Raw genomic sequence first — 5448 nt, 5'->3', positions numbered from 1 at the left:
AGGCTACTTCCTGGACATATCAGGTAGCAGCTATAAATATTTCAAAATTTTTGGACTTGTTTTGCTTGCTGTAACAGTAAGTGCTTCTCTTCCACCGTGAATCCCATGTTAGTGGTTTCATAATTAGCATTAATAGTTAGCATCATATAGTTTGATAATATAATTTAGTTAATTAAGTGCATATTAGATTATTTTACATAGCTTTATTATCTAGTACATGAAAACTTGGTTTCGTGATTCAGCTCGTAAACGTTTAATCAGAAGAGCTAATTCTTGTAACAATCTTCCAATTCTGGTTTTGGAGGAGACCACACCATCAAACTCAGGATCTGATTCTGATTCTGAAACACACACACCACTAGTAGACTTAGAGGATACAACAGAGAGAGTACCATTAGCCGCCATGGCTGATCAAAGAACTCTTAGCACCTTGTTTCAACCTATCGCGGTTCAACCACCAAACTGCATAGTGATGCCCGACAATAACAATAACTATGAGATTAAGCCCACTATTCTTAATATGTTGCCAAGATATTATGGCAAAACAAATGAAGAACCATATAATCATCTGAGTAAGTTCTTGAGCATATTAAGTACTTTTAAAGCACCTCATCTTTCCCCTGAAGAGACTAGATTAAGGTTGTTCCCCTTGACTTTTGAGGATGCCGCACTACGTTGGTATAGATCCCTACCCTCTAATTCTATAACTACTTGGGAGAAACTATCACAAAAGTTTATGAAACAATATACCCTTTACATAAAACTGAGGCCATGCAATTGGCTATTTCAACCTTCAAAGGAAAACCTAATGAAGAGTTTCATAAAACATGGGATAGATTTAATGATTTACTTGTCCGTTGCCCACATCATGGTTTTGACATACTTAATATAGTACATTACTTTATAAAAGGTCTTTCACCTATGAACCGTCAGTTAATTGAATCAATGAATGGAGGAAGATTTACTAGTCTTACTCCTGATGAAGCCTACACTTTTTTGCAAAACTTTTCTGAGAGTTCTAAGGATTGGGCCAATAGTAGTGACCATGAGGACATGGCACGGGTAGATGGGGGGATGAGTTTTAGTAAACCAGGTATGTATGAGGTTAAAAGCGAACTCAATGAGAAACTTGAAGGTGCCATTGCTAGTTTAACCCGGGGAATCGAAAACTTAAACAAGAAATTTGATTCATTCACTTTAAACCCTCCAAAGAATAATCAACCTCAACAAGCAATGAGTGTCAATCAATTTTGTGAAAATTGCCTTACTACAGATCATGACACCTCTCTTTGCTCTATGTTTGTTGCTCAAGGTACTGATGATGTTTGTGCTTTTAATACATTCAAAAGACAGGGTTATCAAAATAATTTTAACAACAACAACAACTATAACCCAGATCTTAGGAATAACTCAAACAATTCATGGAGACAAAGCATGTCTCCACAGCAAAACCAATATGGTTTTCAAGGTAATCAAGGGAACAATAGGCAACAATACATGAATAATAGAGGTGCAGTAGCACCTTCTCCATAGTATTACCCACAACAACAACAACAACAACAACAAACAAACTTGAACAGAGAATTAACCATTGATCTTATGGCTAATTACCAAACCCAACCCAACACCATAGATGAAACCATGAAACCTTTAGCCACCAAGACCGAGAATGAATTCAAAAGGATTGACCAAAAATTTGATGTTATGACTCAACAAATAAGCCAACAATTCAATCAGATACTAGCTAGTATAGCCGAGAGACCCAAAGGAACCTTACCAAGCCAACCTGAACAAAACCCAAAAGGTAGAAATGTTTATCAAGTTGAAACCACCCCTTCATCCGCACCCACAGAGGTAGTTAACTTAATATCTACCCTTAGGTCAAGAAAGAAAGTAGATAACAAAGTTGACATACCTGATTCTGATGAAGTTGTTATAACAAAAGATAAGGAAAAGCCAGTTGAAACTGAGAAAACCAAAGAGCAAGTAACTGAAAAAATTCCACCCGCACCATTCCCCTCTAGGTTAAAAGATAACAAAAAGGAAGCATAATATAATGAGATCATGAATATTTTTAAAAATCTACATATCAATATTCCTTTTCTAAGTGCAATTAAACAAATACCTTCATATGCAAAATTTATAAAAGACCTAGTAAAGAAGAAAACAAATATTTCTAAGGACGCTTTTATTGCACAAAGTTGTTCATCCTTTCTACAGAACAAAGCCGTAGTAAAACATAAGGACCCCAGTAGTCCTACAGTTACGTGTAGAATAGGAGAGGACTACAGTGATCAAGCATTATTGGATTTAGGTGCTAGTGTAAATTTGTTACCTTACTCAGTCTATAAACAACTAGGGTTAAAAGACTTGAAACCAACAAATGTTAGACTACAGTTAGCTGATAGATCTATTAAGATTCCACGAGGAGTAATAGAGGATGTGATTATCAAGATCTCTGATTTTTATTACCCTGTTGATTTTATAGTTCTTGACACTTTACCTACAAATGGAAACCAAATTCCTATCATTTTGGGTAGACCATTCTTAGCAACAGCAGAAGCTCTAATAAATTGTAGGAATGGGAACATGTCTATCACTTTCGAGAATATGAGAGTAGATGAAAACATATTTGCACTATTTAGAAACCCTGATGATGATACAGAAAAGATGGATGATCTATGTGTAGTATACACAATAGCTAATAAAAGTTTTAGGAACACTCACTACAAAGATCCATTTTTATCATGTGTATCACAATTAGGCATGAATTATAACAAGGATAGTGTTATACACCATATTAATACATTGCTAGACACTGGTCAACCTCATACAAAAATAGAAGACATTCGAGCATCTTTATGTCAAGCTACTTTTAATCGTAGATTTATCAAAGATTTAATTAAGATGACTCACCCTCTACTAAAATGTATAGGCCATGCATGGAAAAGAATGAAGATAAAAAGAGCAAAAATTGGATTACAAACAAGTTTTAAGTCTAGGGAATCTGACTATAAAAGACCCACAAATTTATAAAATTAATTACATAAGCTAGTTAGAGGGGTAACCTTAAGTCCCCTGTGTCGGCTGGCGACATTAAACATAACGTTTATGGGAGGCAACCCAAGTAGTTAAATAGATAGTTTAATCAGTAGCTCATGACAATGAAATCAAACTGAGAAAATAAATGCGTACCTGAACCTGTGCTAAAGATATAAAGTAAAAAAACTCACCGAATTCTTGAGTTTTTTTTATATTTCCATTCCAATTGTGAGTAGCTTTCTCCAAATCCAATTCAAACAATGATAGAGGACTAGGGAAGTTCCAACATAATCAGGAAAACTAACCTAGTTCATGCAAAGCAAAAGAGGGAGAGTGCGATAGATTTTAGAATTCGAGTTAAGATAGGAGTTGAATTCTGCCAGCGTCAGGAAGCTGTAGCTTCACAATTAGGACTAGTAACGACGTGGATCACTTCTGAAAGTTTTCCTATAAAGCTATATTTTGTAGCGTCTCCTGCGTTCACTACATCAACACTTTCTATATCTCTGTATTCTCTATCCGGTCACCACAAAAGGTTCGGAAAGGAGCTTGAAGTATCAAAAGTACGGAGAGTTAATCTATTTTTAGTCGTTATGGTATAGTATTGCGAAGAGGGTACGTAGAAGTTAATTTTATTTTCTACTGTCATGGGATTAGTTGTTTTTAATTTCTTAAAATGTCAATAGTTTATAGAGTGAGTGATTAGTTTTTATGAATAAAAAGTTAATTTATATGAGCTTAGTAGTGTTATGTGATGCGTCTGCATCACTGCACGAACTAGTGAGGTGAAATTCTTATCTGTTTCGATCAAGTGAGGTAGAATACTGATAAGAGCCCAAAACTGTAGTTTTAACCCTGTAACAGCCATACTTTTAGACCAATTATGTGAGTAATAATTAAGAGTTAATATTGATTATGTGTTTTTATGCATTTCAGGCTTCAAAGTCCATTATGTGCAGAAATGTGCCACTTTAGCGAGATAAAGGAGCAAAGGTCGGTTGCTAAGGAGTTCTGTGATTAAAGGCCAAGATTCAAGAACACAAAGCCTTTCTAAAGCCCGGTCAAAAGTTGAAAAGTCGACGCGGGCAGAAATAGCACACAAAGTCAGCAGAACTTCCGAAGACCGTATCTTTGGACTCAAACCCCGGAATGGGGCCTACCTTATGTCAAAACGACCGGCTTGGAAAGAGCTTTCCAATAGTCTAAGCCTTGATCCAATCAGAGGAGTAGAAGTGGACGAGAAGTCTGTTGAAGCCAACTGCAGCTGAAGAGGCCTTTTTGGACTGAAAGAATTGGGTTTTGGGCCTGATTCTCTGGCCCAAAACATGGCTCCAAGCCCATGCACGATTTTTGGATCTGAAAGTATAAAAACCAAAGCTTCACTCTTTGTTAATGGTAGATAGTTAATGGTAGCTAGTTAGACCTAAAACAATAGATAATTATAGATCTAGTTTTTATTTAATTAAATTAAGTTTAGTTTATATTCAATTCTTGTTTTAGATTAAACTCTTAGAATCATTATTCTTAATTAGTTTGATAAATAAAATAGCTATTTGTCAATTTCGATTCTTGTCATTTACAATTGTTTAGATCTAATTTCCCTTATTACGTAGATAGCTATACTTAGATTAGTTAGATTATTAATTTAGTATTTGAATCATTGTTTTATTTTTCATTAGATTAATAAAATAGTGTTCTCCATAAGTTAGTTTTATTTCCATTAATTGTTTAGTTTCAATTCGTAGATTCAAGTAATTGCTATTATTAGTTTAATTCAATTATTGCATTAGTAGTTTTGAATTGGGTTTAAACAAGCAAAGTTTCAATCTTTATATCATGTCTTGTTTGAATTCCATTGGGAATGATAGCGTGATGATTCTCGGCTAAACCTCCATTGAGGGGTTGAGAAGCCTTGATGAAAGCTTGATTCGATTATCGTAGAGAGTCGGCATAAATTCCTTTCCACTCTAGGAAGCGATTAGTTCACCATGAGAATGGGTTTAATCGTTCACATACTAGTTATAAATTGGTAGAAATGCCATGTGTAATTAGGGATTAGGAGTAACCATATTGTTTCGCGATTCAATTCGGATTATGACGATTCGTGGATTAGTAGGATTAAGTCGAAGTTAAGGTGGAATCAATCCCCTCTAACTCCTTATCATAAAATCAACGTAGCATTCCCATAGTTGTTCTGATAGTCGACTAGTTGCATCTTGTGGGTAGTTGCATCGCAGTCAAGTTGCCACTTCGTAAATCTCTCATTAGACTTTAGAGTTAAGAGCACTTATACGTAGAGAACACAGCATATGCGGAAGGACTAGGAGTGGAACGAACTTCCTACTCCACTATATCTCATAGGATTGAGAGTAGAATCTTTGATAAAATATAGGCACATAAAATAGT

The 5448-nt window shown here is 35.2% G+C and overlaps 1 non-coding gene across 1 annotated transcript; it reads right to left on the bottom strand.

The window, feature by feature from the left end:
- Positions 1 to 766: 766 nt before the first annotated feature.
- LOC147487966 (small nucleolar RNA R71) lies at positions 767 to 875 on the bottom strand. Its single transcript, XR_015203354.1, has one exon. It is a non-coding gene; the product is annotated as a small nucleolar RNA R71 (small nucleolar RNA).
- Positions 876 to 5448: the final 4573 nt, after the last annotated feature.

Source organism: Coptis chinensis, chromosome 7, assembly GCF_015680905.1.
Source record: "Coptis chinensis isolate HL-2020 chromosome 7, ASM1568090v1, whole genome shotgun sequence".
NCBI lineage: Eukaryota > Viridiplantae > Streptophyta > Magnoliopsida > Ranunculales > Ranunculaceae > Coptis > Coptis chinensis.
This window is presented reverse-complemented; position numbering and strand designations above follow the sequence as displayed.